Below are 17,739 nucleotides of genomic sequence, written 5' to 3'. Positions count from 1 at the left end.
GGAGAAAGGAAGAAGAGAGAGAGAGAGAGAGAGAGAGAGAGAGAGAGAGAGAGAGAGAGAGAGAGGAACATGGATAGAGAATTATAAAGAGAGAAAAGATAAAATTTAAAAAGAGAGAAGTAAAAATAGAGGAGAGAAGAAGAAGTGAGGAGAGAGAGAGAGAGAGGAGAAAAGGAGAGAAAGAGAGAGAGAGAAGAAGAAGAGAATATAAAAAGAGAGAATAATAGAGAGGAAATATAAAATTTAAAAGAGAAAAATGAAAAAAAAGAGAATGAAGAGAGAGAAAAAGAAGAAAAAAGGAAAAAAGAGGAGAGAGAGAAAGAAAAAAGAGGAGAGTGAGAGAGAGACAAAGAGAAAAAAATGAGAGAGAGAACCAAGGGAGGAGAAAAGAAAAACTAAAATAGAGAGAGAGAGAGAGGGAATTGAGGGGGAAGAGAGAGAGAGGAGAAAAAAATTAGAAATAGAGGGAAAAAAGGAGAGAGAAAGAGAAGAAATGGATTGTTGAGCGAAGTTGTGGCAACTTTGCTTGCTGCTTCAAGGCCGCTTTGACTAGCATTCGTGCAAAGCGCGCATGAAACACTAGTGTAAGATTATGCAAAGTTGTCGCACGATGGGGCATTCTCTAAACTAAGCTAATACTATTAAACACCTTCATGTGCTGGGTGGGAAAGGCCTTGATGAGGGACCAAAAGAGTGACACTTCAGGATGCAAGATTGTTTTAAGGATTTGCAAAATCCAAAGTTACTAAAAACCTTACATGGGAAAGGTTGGACCCCCATTAAAACACCGATACGTCTTGTTGTCCAAAACAATACTTGTTGTAAGTGGTATGGATAATGGTTGTGCTATAGTCTAGAATGAATTGATCTACAATATGTGCCCCTTATTTTCCATATCTTAGGTAGATGTTAAGAAATAGGCAAAAAGGACATTTATAGTATGGGAGTACTACATAGGCAATATCGTAATTGAAATTTTGACGGTGCGACAACGCCGACGCGATGGCCCGAAAAAGCCTCGAACCCCGGCGTTTCGTGACAAAAACGTGATTTCAGAAATATCAGTGCGAGGGATTATAAGAGAAAGCTTTGGAAAAGCAGGCGGAAGAGACGACAGACGCAGGAAGAAGAAGAAGAAGGCGAGCCGCGAGATTGCGGAGGTGCCACAGGTCTGAGGCGATGGCGGAAGCAACAGATGAGAAGGGACAGGACCAGAGGCAGCGGCAGGAGGTAGAAGAAGAAGAAGAAGAAGAGAGCTTCTTCTCGAGAGAGAGGAGCCCCATGGAGTGCCCGTGGCTGATCCGGCTGGCGCTGAGCGTCAGGGCGATGCTGACGGTGCGTAAGGACGGGTCGCTCAACCGGCCCTTGACGTCGCTTCTGGACAGACAGACGCCCGCTAACGAGAAGCCCGTCGACGGAGTCTCCACCAAGGACGTCGTCATCGACCAAACCACAGGAGTCTGGGTGCGCCTCTTCTCACCCGCCGTCGTCCACAAGACTGCCGCAGCTGACGGCGAGATCACGGCGCCGGCGGAGCTCCTGCCCGTCATCCTCTACTTCCACGGCGGCGGCTTCACGACGCTGTCTGCGGGCTCCCTCGTCTTCGACTCCCTCTGCCGTCGGTTCTGCCGCCGCTTCAACGCCGTTATCGTCTCCTTGGACTACCGGAAGACGCCCGCCCACCCGTTCCCGGCGGCCTACGACGACGGGACCGCGGCGCTGACGTGGCTGGCGGCCTCGCCGCCGGCGGGCGCCGACGTGGCACGCTGCTTCGTGGCGGGCGATAGCGCGGGGGGCAACATCGCGCACCACGTGGCTTGCAGGGCGGCGATGTCGGGGGGGCCGATGAAGGTGCGAGGGACGGTGATGCTGTGTCCGTTCTTCGGAGGGGAGGGGCGGACGCCGGCAGAGAGGCGGCTGGCGCGTGTGCCCGTCCTGACGCCCGTCATGTGCGACTGGGCGTGGCGGGCCTTCCTGCCCGGGGGGTCCAGTCGGGATCACCCGGCCGCCAACGTGGCGGCCCCTGGGGCGCCTGAGTTGCGCCACGTGGCGCTGCCACCGTGCCTGGTGGCGGTGGGCGAGTACGACTGCCTGAAGGACCACCAGCGGCGCTACGTGGGGGAGCTCCGGCGGGCCGGCAAGGACGTCCGGCTCTTGCGCTACGCAGGCGCCGTCCACGGCTTCTACGCAGCCCCCTGGACCAAGTCGACCGCCCGCCTCCTCGTGGACGTCCAGCAATTCATCACGTCTCTCTCTTGAGGTTGTGACTGAGTTGTCTTGAGGTTGTGACTGAGCCGCCCTCTCCCTTTATCATGCTTATCACGCCGTCCTCGCAATGCTTCTTTCTAGCCTCTGACGCGTACATGGTTTTGTATGTGTCGGCTCCCATCAATGTACAGTCAACTCTTGTTATCACATTAATGTAGTTTGCATTCCTACCAACTTAGCCGTTGCCTCTAGTCTTTTTTTGTAATGCGCTGCTTAGAAATATATTTCATTAAAAAAGTAATTATTTACACCATCGCTGCCTCTAGCTTTTCTTCGTATTGTGTTCCTTAGAAATATATTTCATTAAAAACGTAATTATTTACAGCATCACTTGGATGCAGCATGACTGTATGCCATGGCACTTAACTTCTTGCAAAAAAGTTTGAAGATCCAATGCCTACTTCTGACAACTCTCAACAAAGCTATTGCCTCTTGCTCCAGTTAGAATAGGCAAAATGCCTTTATAAGAGTTCCTTCTAAAGATCATGCAATTTCTTTTACACCCAACAAACTTAAGCATGGTACTTGACAATAGGCTCACTAGCAGCCTCCACGAATTGTCATCGATATTAGTATGATCTCCCAAAAAAAAAAACATTGACCATGCTAAAGTCACACTTAAGATTGGCTTGTTTCAACCAATTCTGAACCTTTTGCCACACTAACACCACATGCAAACACTCCCAAAATAAGTGTTTTTTGGTTTCCTCTGCTTGCCCACATAGTGGGTGGAGTAGGGAGACTTTTGGTAAGACACATATGAAGTGAGAGCTTCTTAACCATTAGTCTTCAATGCATAACATTGATCTTGTAAGAGGGTGAAGCTCTTTAGACATTGCACAATCTTCTCTTCCATGTTGCTATTGAAAGATAGACAAATGATGTATGCTCTAGAAAGAGATGCTCTATATCCCATAAACACAGTGAGGAGAGTGAAACAACTCAAAGGCTATATAAGCATGTATGTGGCTCTCATTTCAATGAAATGCTATTGTACTTTGTACTTCCAATTTGTGTCCTTGTCATGTCCTACTCAAGATTGTGTTTATATGTCCAAGCACTTTATCTTAGAACCTAATTCACTTGAGTAACAATCATTGTCTCTTGTCGATGTCATCACGGTTCGAGTCTTTGCCTTCTGACCTTCATAACTAACCATGCTCAAGATCCATGTTTCTCAATAGTCGAAAACTTTGCCATTGGGCATTCTCTTTTTCACTTCTGTAGTGAATTCATGACTGTATTAGGAGGGGAAGTCCTATAGTCTCGCATGGACTTGTAGTAACATAGACTTTTAGCAGTTGGACATGAGTATCTTTCCTTAAAAACTGAAGTGGGCCAATCACTTCTACATGTCAACAACACATCTCTAAGCCATGTCATCTCCTTGTTAGATAAGCCAAATCGATTTGCAACTTAATCTAGTTGTCTCCATGAAGTTAGTTCTGCATTCCATAAATTGGCCCATACCACATCACCTTTGTCATGCAATACTTTGGACAAACTAGCATTCCTATGGATTAAAGTAGAGGGAGGGTCATAGGCTAAAGGAAAAAGCCATATGCTTCTGATAAGGGAGGAGTCACCTTTCATAGGTCCTCTAGAGACCCGATCGACATTGGACAACACATTCTACCATTGAGAAGCTAGTCCTTAGGCTACATCAAATCAGGGAATCTTAATGGTTAGGTGGGCACATGACAACACATAGTGTAAATCAACATTGTCCCATAACAACCACTTGATCTTCACATGTGACATCCAATGCCTCATTAAAATCATCCAAGGTTGTTACACGTTTAGACCCTTTAGAATAGCCATGCTAAGACTTTGGGCTTTGCACATAAGACTCTCCAATCCAACACCACCCCATTTCTCATCTTTAGTCATCATGTCCTATCCTACTTGTGGCATACCCTCTCTACCTTGCTTGCTCCAAAGAAACTGTCTCAAATTCCTCTCAAGGCTTGCCCAAGTTGTTTGAGAAAAGGAGAGCACTAAGGCAATATAAACCATTGTTGTAGACAACACATTTTTTTATCATAGTTAACTTGCCAACAACGGATAATGGAGCATCCATTCTACCCTTGATTTTCTCATGGAACTTATTTTTGAACCATTCAAACCTCTGCTTGAGGGTTACTCCCAACCCAATGGTGGGCACTCCAAGATACTGTAGCAACTCACCTAGCTTAACTACCTTGAATCGTAGTTCGATGATCTAGGTTTTGGGCTCTTTCCATGATAGAGAAAACAACACAATCTTCTTCTGATCAACCTTTGATGCCGTGAGCTGAGAGAACTCAGATATATCTCTAGTAGAATAGTCATTGGTTCCTTCGCAACCCCTACTATTGACGCGTTATCATCGTGAAAAATTGAACTACTACTTGAGAACCATTAGGCAATGGCAAGCCCTGTACAACACCTATCCATAAAGCTTTATCAATTCTTCCCAACAATGGATTGATGATTAAGGCAAAGAGGAGGGGTGCCAAAGGGCACCCTTGCCTAATGGATCTATGAAGATCAAAAGAGGAGGTCACAATGGCATTGATGTTGTGGCTACACATCTAAAGCTTTCTTAAACAAAGCTGACACTAGATTTATGAAGGCCATGCCGAATTTCATGGCCTTTAGCATAACTAAAATAAAATCCTAATTAACCTTGTCATGTCAAAAAGACCGATCTAGAGTATGGCAAGAGCTATGGAGGTTGGAAGATAAATACAAGACTCACAATGACATAGACGATGGACTGACTATTACACAAGTGAATTAGGTTCCAAGATGGAAGCTTGGACTCATAAACACAATCTTGTGTAGGAGACTAACAATGACAATGACAATGATACCTTGATGTCAAGCTTGATGATGCTTTATCTTCAAGTGCTTTTCTTGATCTTTAGGTGGAATGCTCCAAATCTTCTTCTTGAGGGTTAACTTGCTAGGAACTTATCAGATCTGAGTAATAAAGGGTCATTTGAGCTGAGAACAGTGAGAAAATGAAGTGAAAAAAAGCTTGAAGCAAAATGGCTATGGAGTCTTTGTTTAGGGTTTCAGGATAGGACTGGTTTTTCTATTGTAGAAGCTCCGACAATGGATTATTTGGGCTCAAAATTTATCAAGAGGAAGCTTATGTGATAAGCTTCAAATGCCCTATAGCTACAGAATGAACCACGGCGTGCAGGAGGAGGATCGATGGTATGAATAGTGACAAGCACATACAGGACAACGACGACAAATTTTAGCAATGTTGGCTGGTCCTTGCATTAATCATCTCAATTTTTGTGATGGAATGAAGCATTCTAGACTGTAGGGCAACTCTCCAGAAGAAATCGAGTTGAGATATGGCTTGTAGAGAGAGTTATGAAAGCTCCAAGTGCTGCTGGTCTAGTCTATTGTGGCATACAAGAAGGTAAAGTGGAGATGGAGGCGAGAAATGAAACCATGAGCTAATAATGAATTGTCTGGAGGTAAAGAGAAATTGAGGAGTAGAGTAGAGTTAAGCCATGCTCAACTAATCTTTGATACCATGTCAAAAAGATAGATCTAGAGCATGGTAGGAGCTATGGAGGTTGGAAGATGAATACAAGACTCATGATGACATAGATAATGGATTGACTATTACACAAGTGAATTAGGTTCCAAGATGGGTGCTTGGACTCATAAACACAATCTTGTGTAGGAGACTGACAATGACAATGATACTAATTGAAAGAAGAAAGCATGCATTCAACTCACTAAAAGTGATAGTCAAGTACAATGCTTTATAGTAGCTGGATAGTAGCATTTTGCCTCACTGTGCATATGGGATTCAAGGCATCTCTTCCTGGAGCATACATCATTTGTCATATCTTTCAACATGTCATAGGCTTTGTTCCAGTCCATATTGATGAGGAAAAAGTCATAGTTAAGGGCATCATCGTGTATTTTTCTCCCATTTATGAATCCAAACTATTTATTGATCATTGCACCAAAAAGGAACTTGACCCTTGATGCCAAAGATTTGGCCAACATTTCATAAGGATAGTTTAACATTGTAAGAGGCCTCCAATTAGAGAGTAGTGTTATATCTCGAGCCTTAGGAATTAGTTTTATCAATCCCTTATTCATAAATAATTACACCAATCCAATGCATCTAATGTAGTTAAGTAGGGCTATCAAATCAGCTCCATAGACATTAAATAATTTCTAATAAACATTAGCAAGTATACCATCTACTTGTATTGCCAAGCTCTACATGAGCTGGCATCCAATACATGCCTTGGTCATGTGGTAAGATATTATTAATTGGCATGTTAGGTGACCGACATGAGGATACACTAGTGATTCTACAGCTAGACTACACCCACATAGTCCATCCTTGGTTATGTCACATTCATTGTGTCACCTTTTCATTTCTTAGAGGATTCATACTACTTAGTGATTGTGTATACATACCTAGTGGTACTTTCATATTAGTTTTTTATTATGTTGTAGACTTAGTTTTTTTTTGCATGGAAGAAGAAGAAAGAAGAAGAAGAAGAGGATTTCAATCCTATCTCTATGTGTTCCCAAGTCTCCATTGCTTTTGTGTGTGCGCTCTTGATCTCTTCACCTATCTTCTCTCTTGTTTGTTTTTATCGTATTAGAGTTGTCCCACGGCTGTGTAGAGCTCAATTGAAGGTTGCCCTGAAGGTATTGGAGTAGGAAAGCAAGCAGGCAACATGTAAGAAGCTCTTCTACCTTGCTTAATTTGCCTTAGGTTATAGCTATAGGAGGCCCTTGAGGCTCGTAGGGTTGCAATCTTTGATTGTAGTGAGACTTGATGAGTAGAAATAACAATGCATGTATTGTAGGTCAGCCCTTTAGGGCTATCTCACTATGATATTTGGCATTTGAGGTCATTTTAGCCTCTGTTCTAGACCTATAGTCGTCCCAACAATAGTTTTTGGGTATGTTTAACCGTTTACAGGTGCACACATTATAGATCTCAAATCTGTAAGGTTTCAAGTGTTTGCTAGGTTGTAGAAACAGAAGGCATTTAAATGCATATAGATTGTAAATTGCAGTTTTTATTGTACAGTCAGTGTAAAAGACTACGTATTTAGTTATGGTGCACTTGGTATCACCTTGTTTGCTTGCAGATTGTAATTTTTGCAAGGTTTTCTATTTTGTCAAAATGTCTAATAACTTCAACCAGATTATTAGTGAGAAGCTTGATAAGAACAATGATCCTGCATCGAAGTTCAAAATGACAAATTTCTTAAAGGGCAAAGGTATTTGGAATTACGTTAAGGAGACATGGCAGTAGCACCTGAAGTTCCCGCAAGCATGAGATACTACTGCAGAATAGGTAAAGGCTAAGAAAGATTAGGAGTAGACATAGAGTAAAGTCATGCATTGCTATTTTCCATCGATGTCATAGATAGTATGATGGGCTATTTGCAAGAATCTAAAACTCACGTTATTGTTGAGATATCGAGCTCCACTCGTGATATGCCAGGGTGACCGTTGTGCATTTATGTCACCGACGTGTCAGTTGCAGATGCGGTTGGTACACCGCCCATGAATAATAGCTACATGACAGCTATCCTTATCTACTCTAGTTCGTGGCTTAGTTAGTATGCCACCTTAGTTAGTTGAGTTTGGTTTGAGACCCATATATAGGGTTCTTCTATTTCTTTGTATGAGACTTCTTTTTGGCTTACACAACTAAGAAGAGAAAAACTGTTTTCAGCCTCCACCTTTGTGTGCATTCCCCCATTGTGCAAGCAAGAAAGCTACAAGTGAGACTCCTTCCTTCTCTCCCACAATCTTGACATGGTATCAAAGCCTTGTTCGTGGTAAGGAGCTCAAGAAAGCAAGCCAAGCTCACAGTGTTCTGGTAAGAGGAGCAGTGTTGCTTTCATTTTCTGTTTTGGGAGCAGATCTCTGTAGGTAGCACAGCCGAAAATTGCAAGAGTGCATTGTCTCAGGTTGAGACGCCCTTCGCGGTGAAGCAAGACCCTGTTTTTTTGATTTGAGGCCATTTCGGGGCCTGTTTTGGAGGCGGAAGTTTTTTGCACGCACTCAGGAAAAGGCCCAGTTTTATGCTGTGTAGCCACTGTTCTACAGGTCGGTGAAAAGTTACTGTAGAAATTGCATTGTATGCCTGTGCGCAGAGACATTGGGAGTTACAGAATCATCCTTGTTGCCTGTTGATGCAAAATTGTTACTAGGAAGTGACTGTGTGGTTAAATACCACTTTTGTCAGTTTTGCAGATTTGCCCTTGTGAGGCTGAAGCTGTGTTCTCTGCAGTGACATAATTTCTTGCAGTATTCTATAATGGCGTCTGATTCTCTTTCACAGATTGTAACTGAAAAGCTTGACAAGAACAACTTCCAAGTATGGAAGTTTAGAATGATGAATTTCCTTATGGGAAAATGATATTCGGAATTTTTTGCAGGAAATGAATAAGAATTAGTTCTTCTTGATGTTCCCAATCAATAGCAAATGCAGGCATTCAAAGCATGGCATGAAAGAGCCAGGAAAGTTATGTACTAGCTGTCTATCAGTATTTCAGACTCTATGATTGCGCATATTCAGGATGCAAGTACGCCAAAGGAGGCATGGGATACTTTGTCAAAAATGTATAGCACAAATACGCGAGCCAGGAAAATGCAGCTCAAGCAAGAGTTGCATAATGTGCAAAAAGAAAGTATAAGCATCAATGACTACCACATGAAGGTGAAAAAGATTGCAGATGCACTTGCTTCCATTGGGTCGCCAGTGGAAGATGATGATTTAGTTTCTGTGACCTTGAATGGTCTAGGAAAGGATTATGCACAGTTTCGGACATCCATTTCAGTTCGTGAAAGATTTCCTGATTTTGAGGAGTTGATTGCTCTTCTAATTTCTGAGGAGCAGAGAAATGGTGGTGCATCTTCTTCAAAAGGAACTTCAAAAGAATCTGTCTTCTACTCAAATGCTGGAAGAGGTAGAGGCAGAGGTAGAGGAGGATGATTTGGAGGCCGTGGTAGAAATCAGAATATGCAGCAAACTCAAGAAAATGAGTCCTATGGAGGAGGACGTGGTAACTCTAGAGGTAGGGGGAGCCAAAGAGGTCGTGGTGGATGGCAAAGAGGCCAAAATGCAAACAGTAATGTTGAATGCTACTACTGTGGTAAAATGGGTCATATGGCTAAAGACTGCTATAAAAAGCAGAATGACATCATGAATGGAAAACTGCAACAAGGGAATTATGCATCTTCTAGTAGACAGGGTGATGACAAAAATGAGCATTTGTTTATGGTGCAGCACGTGAATAATTCTGTGACAAGTGCAGAAGAAAGCAATGATGTATAGTATGTTGACTCAGGTGCGTCAAACCACATGACAGGTCATGCAGAATGGATGGAGGATGCAAGGAAAATGAAAAAACCAGGATTTGTGGAGACTGGTGATGATACTGCACATCCTATTGTGCAGATTGGAAAAATTCATTTGTCTATGCAGGATGGAAAAAAGAAATACCTGTCCGATGTATTTCATGTCCCGAATATCACCAAGAATCTGGTTTCTGTTGGTCAAATGGTTGAGCAGGGCTTGCAAGTCAGATTAATCCTCATGGATGCTTTGTTGAGGATATGAAAAATAAAGGTTGCTTGATAGCAAAAGGAAAGAAGAAGGGCAGAATGTTTACGTTGGATGCAGACATGTCTGAATTGAGTGCAGCAATGTTTGCACATGGGACTGGTGTAGTTGCAGATATTAATATCTGGCATAAACGCATTGGTCATGCTAATGTACAACGACTTAAATCAATGCAGGCCCAAAATATTGTTGTAGGATTGCCGAAATTCAAGGTTGCAGAAATGCATAAGGTATGTGAAGCCTGTCAGTTTGGAAAACAGGCAAGAAAACCATTTCCTAGACATGTTCAAGAGAGTAAGAAGCCATTGGAATTAATCCACTCTGATGTGTGGACTACTAAAGCTGCATCTCTTGGAGGCTGTCATTATTTTTTCACTTTTATTGATGACCATAGCAGAAAAGTTTGGGTGTATTTTATGAAAAAGAAAAGTGAAGTGTTTGGGCATTTCAAAACTCTTAAAGCTATGGTTGAAAAAGAAACATGCCTGTAAATAAAATGCCTAAGGTCAGATGGAGGGGGAGAGTACCTCTCAAATGAGTTTGTAAGGTTTCTGCAGGAGCATGGCATAAAGCAGAAATATTCATGCAGTCATACCCCACAACAAAATGGAATTGCAGAAAGGAAAAACAGGCATATTGGAGAGGCATCTCGTGCCATGCTCAACGAAAAAGACTTGCCAGATTTTTACTGGGCTGAAGCAGTTGCTACAACAGTCTACATAATGAACAAGACTCCCACTGCAACAATACATGGGATGACTCCATAGGAGAGGTATACTGGTAGAAAACCAGATATTTCTCATTTGAAAATTTTTGGTTGCATTGCCTATGTTCATGTGCCAGATGAGTTGAGATCCAAGTTGGATCCAAAAGCTGAGAAGTGCATCTTTATTGGTTACTCTCTGCAGAGCAGAAAGGGTATAGATGCTATAACCCTTCTACTCGTAAGTTTATAGTGAGCAGAGATGTTGTTTTTGATGAGATGAGTAGCTGGTATAAACCAGTAAATGTGATTAATAATGTAGTTGCACAAAATGGTAATGCTGCACAGAATTCACAACACCAGTCACAAGATATTAGTGGACCTGGAGCGTCCTCTAGCAGTGGCTCACATTCTTCGCCATGGACAGGCAGATTGAGATCAGGAGAATCTTCTCAAAGCAATGCAGATAGTGGTATGCAGGTATCACGAAAAGGAAAAGAGAAGGTAGATCAGCCCATGTTTGATGTGAATGTAGGTCACTCTTATGTGGATGGTGAATCCAGTGGCTCAGAACAGAGCATTGATGATGAGTTGGGTATTCCTTCTATTGTTACACCTGGAGTAAGGAAGACCAGGGATGTTTTGAGAGCACCTGGGAGTGAACCTACTTTGTGCAGGTCTACGAGAGCTAGGTATCCTGTGGATAGGCTGAAATATGATGGATTTACAGCCATTCACTATGCATATATGGTCAAAGTGATACAGGAACCAGAACCCACTTCTTTTGAGCAAGCCATGGGAAAAGAAAAATGGGAGAAAGGCATGGATGAAGAAATGGATGCCTTGGAAGCAAATGCTACATGGGAGTTAGTACCTTTGCCTAAATGTAAGAATGCAATTGGCTGTAAGTGGGTTTATAAGGTGAAGCACAATGCAGATGGTTCTGTGAACAGATACAAGGCAAGATTAGGAGTCAAGGGGTATGCACAAACATATGGCATTGACTATGAAGAAACATTCAGTCCGGTTGCAAGGATGGCAACCATAAGAGCAGTCATTGCTCTGGCTGCATCAAAGGGATGGTCTTTACATCAGATGGACGTAAAGAATGCCTTCTTGCATGGTGATTTGCAAGAAGAGGTCTATATGGAGAAGCTAGCAGGTTATGTGCATGCTGTTCATCCTGAGTTTGTTTGCAGGTTGAAGAAAGCCTTGTATGGCTTGAAGCAAGCACCTAGAGCATGGTTTGACAAGATAGGACAGTATCTTGTCACTATTGGCTTTCAGATTTCCAAGGTAGATTTCTCACTTTATGTGAGAAAAACAGAGAAAGGTATTATGCTACTTGTCATTTATGTTGATGATTTGATTATGACAGGTGACAGTGATGAAGATATCCTTCATGTGAAAATGCTATTGAAGCAGAAGTTTGAGATGAAGGATTTGGGAGAGCTGCGTTATTTCTTGGGCATTGAGGTGATTAGATCACCAAGTTAGATACAACTCTTGCAGAGGCAGTATGGATTGGACATGCTGTCCAAATATGGGATGACACGCTGTAAGCCTATTTCAGTTCCTTTGGAGCAGAATGTGAAGCTGAGCACAGATGCAGGTGAGCTTCTGGAAGACCCTAATATGTACAGACGCATAGTAGGAAGCTTGATTTATATGACTATTACCATGCCAGATTTGAGCTATGCTGTTGGATTGCTAAGTCGGTTTATGCAGGCTCCAAGGAAACCGCATTTGGATGCGGCTAGACGCATACTCAGGTATGTGAAGTCCACATTGCAGTATGGACTATTTTATGAGATTGGGGTTCAGATACAGTTGCATGGATACACTGATGCTGATTGGGCTGGCAGTATTTCTGATAGACGATCTACCAGTGGGTATGTGTTCTCTTTTGGGAGTGTTGCAGTCACTTGGAGCAGCAAGAAACAGCCTACGATTGCCTTGTCGAGCACATAGGCTGAGTACAGGGGTGCAGCAATGGCTGCATGTGAGGTAGCTTGGTTGCATAAGCTACTTTATGATATGCATCAGTCTACAGATGGGCTAGTTGTCATTTATTGTGACAACATGAGTAGTATACACTTGGCAAATAACCCAGTCTATCATGCTAGAACAAAGCACATTGAGGTGCACTATCACTATGTGCGGGAGAGGGTTTTACTAGGTCTTATTGATCTAGTTTATGTTAGCATAGAGGATCAGGTAGCTGACATATTCACGAAGGCATTGGGCGCAGAGAAGCTGCGTAAGTTCAGAGACCTGCTTGGTGTGCAGGAATTGGGATTGAGCTCGAGGGGGAGTTTTGAGATATCGAGCTCCACTCGTGATATGCCAGGGTGACCGTTGTGCATTTATGTCACCGATGTGTCAGTTGTAGATGCGGTTGGTACACCGCCCATGAATAATAGCTACATGACAGCTATCCTTATCTACTCTAGTTCGTGGCTTAGTTAGTATGCCACCTTAGTTAGTTGAGTTTGGTTTGAGACCCATATATAGGGTTCTTCTATTTCTTTGTATGAGACTTCTTTTTGGCTTACACAACTAAGAAGAGAAAAACTGTTTTCAGCCTCCACCTTTGTGTGTATTCCCCCATTGTGTAAGCAAGAAAGCTACAAGTGAGACTGCTTCCTTCTCTCCCACAATCTTGACAGTTATTACGTGGAAGAATTTGACAAGACCGTTTGAAGTAAACACAAAGGCTAAAAAACTTCAGCTCAACTGAACCAAGTGAAAAAAGAGAATATGTCCATTAATGATTATGCTTCAAAGATGAAGAGTTTTGTGAAAGATCTTGGATTTATTAGTGTGGTAGTTGATAATAATGATGTTGTGCATGCATGCTTAGATGGACTTGGAGATGAATACAATAGCTTCAAATAATCTATGAATACAAGGGATGATATCCCTAATTTTGTAGACTTGATTTCTATGCTGATACTTGAGGAAAAGAACCTTGCTTGGATTCCTTTTCTTCTCAAAGTAAAAACAACCCTAAACAGGTATTTTACTCTACTAGTAAAGGTAGAGGTTCTAGTAGAGATCAAGATGGTGGTCGTGGTCAAGGTTATGATGCATAGCAAAATAGAGAGGATAGTCCCAAGGAAGGGAAAGTTTGTTGACATGTCGAGCTCTACATGAGCTTGTATCCACTATGTGCCTTGGTGATGTGGCATGATATTATTCACTAGTGTATTAGATGATGGGATATGAGGACACACAAGTGATTCTACAGTTGGACTATATCCACGTAGTCTATCCTTGGATATCACATTTATTGTGGTGACTACATGTATATATGTTATAGTACTTTCATATTAGTCTTTTATCATGTTGTAGACTAAGTTCTTTTGTGTGAAGAAGAAGAAGATTTTAGGTCTCTCTATGTTCTTAAGTCTCCATTGCTTTGCGTGCGTGTCCTTGGTTCTTCACCTCTCTTCCCTCTTATCTATTTTCATGGTACGAGAGCCATCCTATTGCTACATAGAACCCGATTGAAGGCTGAGATGAAGACATTAGAGAAGAAGGCAAGTAAGCAAACAATGGTAAGAAGCTCTTCCACCTTGCTTGATTTGCCTTAGGTTATAGCCGTAGGAGGCTCCTGAGGCTAGGATGTTTGCAGTCTCTTATTGCAATAAAACCTGAATAAAACTTGGTGAGCAAAAGAAAAAGTGTATATATTATAGATAGACCCTTTAAGACTTTCTCGCTATAATTTTTGGCATTTGAGGTCATTTAACCTCCATTTTGGACCTACAAGTGATCCCAATAGTAGTTTTTGGATATACTGCAATTTCAGTTGTGTCAACCGTTTATAAATGCATAGGTTACATATTTCAAATTTGTAATATTTCAAGTGTTTTTTGGGTTGCAGGCATACAAAAAGCATTTAATAGAGATTGTATATTGTAGATATTGTTGTGCAGTCAGTGAAAAAGGTTGCATCTTAAGTTGTGGTGCACCTGGTATCAACTTGCTTGCAGATTGCAAGTTTTTGTAAGGTTTTCTATTTTTTCAAAATGCTTGACAACTTCAATTGGATTTTCACATAAGGCTTGATAAGAACAATCATCTTGCATGGAAGTTTAAAACAACAAATTTCTTGAAGGGAAAATGTGTTTGAAATTACATTGAAGGAGACATAGTAGTTGCAGTAGCACCTGAAGTTCTTGCACGAAATGCTACTACAAAATAGTTAAAAGCTAATAAAGATTGGGAGCAAACACATAGTAAAGTTATGTATTGGCTATCTGTTAGTATCACAGATAGCAGGATGTGCTATTTGTAGGAATTTGAAAACCTCGATATTGCATGGAAGAATTCGGCAAGGTTGTTCGAAGTAAATACAAAGGCCAACAAGTTGTAGCTCAAGTTAGAGTTGAACTAAGTGAAAAGAGGGAACCTGTCCCTTAATGATTACACGTTGAAGATCAAGAGTATTCTGGAAGCTCTTGGATCTATTAGTGTGGTAGTTGATGATGATGATATTGTGCGTGTATGTTTAGATGGACTTGGAGATGAATTCAAGAGCTTTAGATATTCTGTGAATACAAGGGATGATATCCTTGATTTTCAAGACTTGATTTCTATGTTGATACTTAAGGAGAATAAATTTAGATTGAATTCCTCTTCTTCTTAAAGCAAAACTGAGTTTGAACATGTGTTTTACTCTACTAGTAGAGGTAGAGGTCATGGCAGAGGCCAAGGTGGTAGTCATGGTCAAGGTTATAATGCACAACAAAATAAAGGAGGTCAATCCCAAGGAAGGGGAAGCCAAAGAGAGCAAGTTGCAAATTCTAATAGATAATAGAATTATGGTGATAGCAGAGAGTGTTGGCATTGTGGTAAAAAAGGCCACATTTCTAAAAATTGTTGAGATATTGGCTATCACACCTAGCTTAGTCTCTTTGTATGAAGCAGTGTGGGCTCAGGATGCAGAATCCCATATGCACAGTGGTGGAAAGTGCAACCTAATCTATTCCTATAAAACATTGTAAATGCCATATTACTTTTGTACTTTTGAAAAAGTGTCTGTGTCATTGTTAGTCCACTATACAAGATTGTGTTTATGAGTCTAAGCTTCCATCTTGGAACCTAATTCACTTGTATGACATCTGGACTTGATGTCTGTTACCTCATGAGCTCACTCTTCCTCTTTCAACCTCCATAGCCATGCTCTAGATTTGACATTTTCTACATGGTATTAGAGCCTAGTCAGGCATGGCTCAGATCTACAAATCACTCCTTCAGCTCCTCTCAATCTTTGGTTAGCTCAGCTTGACATAAACCCTTCATCTTCCACCTCCATCTTCACTCTATCTCTCTTGGATGCCATAGACAACACCTACCTACATCTATTGGAGCAACCATATCTCTTCAACTAGACCATATCTCTTCAAGATTTCTTCTTGAGATTGTTCCTTAGGTCAAGGCGCATCTTTCCAACCCAAAATTTACTGACATTGTGCAACATACAACTCGAGATTGTTGAAAAACACAGATTTGGCACAAAATTTTGCTGCTATAAATTGGACCTATTCTCTCCCTACTATGAGCATTATTCCACGAGTTATCATAGGGAATTTGTTGGTCATATATGTGACTTACTTCAGCGAAGAGGGCTTGAGAAAATTCCACTCCAACAGAGAGATATTAGAAGATTACTCAGAGGTGGTATTGTAGGAAGCCATCATCATGCCTCACAATGTCAAGGGCTAACATATGGCTTTTGAATTTTATCATACATGCAACCTTTTGACAAAATTTCAACTCAAATGGTCCACTAGGTGAGCTGCTACAGCCAAAATATCAGGTTGCTATCCTGAAACTATAACTGGCAGCCATAGCCACTTACCTTCAAGCTTATTTTTTCATTCATTTTCTCTCTCTTGCCACTTAAACCAAACCTTTGACACTCTGATCTACTAAGAATTGAAGTTTCTAGAAAGATTTCAATATCCAACAAGCAAGCCTTGGAAAGCTTTTGAAGATTTGAAGCTTTCACTAAAGTACAAGCATCAAGTGAAGCCATTTTGAAGGAGTTTCTAGCAAGAATTTCCCATCAAATTAGCAAAACAAGGAGGGGAGAAATTCAAGTATCAAAGCATCAAACTCAAGTGCTTGAAAGCATAGTATTTATTGATACTTATCAAGCACTATTGACACTACATTCTTGGTGTCTCTTGACACAATTAAATCTTTTGTTGTGCTGATTTGCTGTTCTAGCATAGGAAAAGACTCTTCAACTATTCGGTTCAAAGGGGTCGGGTTTCACACTTGGAAAACTTGCATCAAGCTCTTTCTGATGAAGAAGGGTCTTTGGGCCATTACCAATTTCAAGGAGAAGAAACCTCAGGATGTAGACCTTGCAGTTACTTGGCAAAAGAATGATGACAAAGCACATGCCATCATTAGGTTGGAATTGAATGACATCTACATCTACCATGTGGATACTTGTGAAAACTCTAATGATACATGGAAGAGATTAGATACTTTGTTTGGTACATAATCAAAGTCATCTAAGTATGGATTACTGGTTGAATTTTTCAGGCTAGATATGCAATCAAACACATCTCTTGCAACTCACTTAAACTACATGAAAATTTTCTTAACTCAGCTCGTAGTAGTTGATCTCAAGATGGATGAAGATATTTGTATTGGTGTGTTGTTAAAAAAGCCTGCCTTCTGACTATAATAATGTGTTAACTACATTGATCAACATGCCTAGTCCTAAACTGGTTGACATTAAGGCCTCCCTGATAGAAGAAGAAAAGAAGGTAAAATCCACAAAAGAACCAAGCACCTCTAAAGATGAACAAATGTTATATGTAGGTACGGGGTACAAGAGCAAGAAAGATCAACTGGTATGTGACTTCTGCAAAAGGATCGGTCACACGGAGAAATTTTGTCATGCCAGGAAGAGGTCACAAAAGGCCTATCTAGTTGCTATTAAAGGAGAAGAAGACCATGGAGAAAAATAAGAAGAAGAAGAAGAATAAGACCACCAAGAGAAGAACAAACCTCATCGGTCCTTCTATTCTGATAGATGTTTTTAGCCTTGTATTACCCAGCCTTAATGCTTTTCACACAAGCTTGTAAACTTCTCATGTAAACCTTATACTATAGCCTCTGTACA

General features: G+C 41.3%; 1 pseudogene; it reads left to right on the top strand.

Moving 5' to 3' along the window:
* Positions 1-996: 996 nt before the first annotated feature.
* Positions 997-2,552, top strand: LOC148040924 (putative carboxylesterase 18 pseudogene; annotated as a pseudogene).
* Positions 2,553-17,739: the final 15,187 nt, after the last annotated feature.

Source organism: Lygodium microphyllum, chromosome 1 (genome assembly GCF_053477565.2).
Source record: "Lygodium microphyllum isolate KBCC chromosome 1, Lygodium_microphyllum_v1.1.10, whole genome shotgun sequence".
In the NCBI taxonomy this organism is placed as follows: Eukaryota; Viridiplantae; Streptophyta; class Polypodiopsida; order Schizaeales; family Lygodiaceae; genus Lygodium; species Lygodium microphyllum.
The sequence above is the reverse complement of the archived record's forward strand: the minus strand, read 5'-3'. Positions and strand labels throughout refer to the sequence as shown.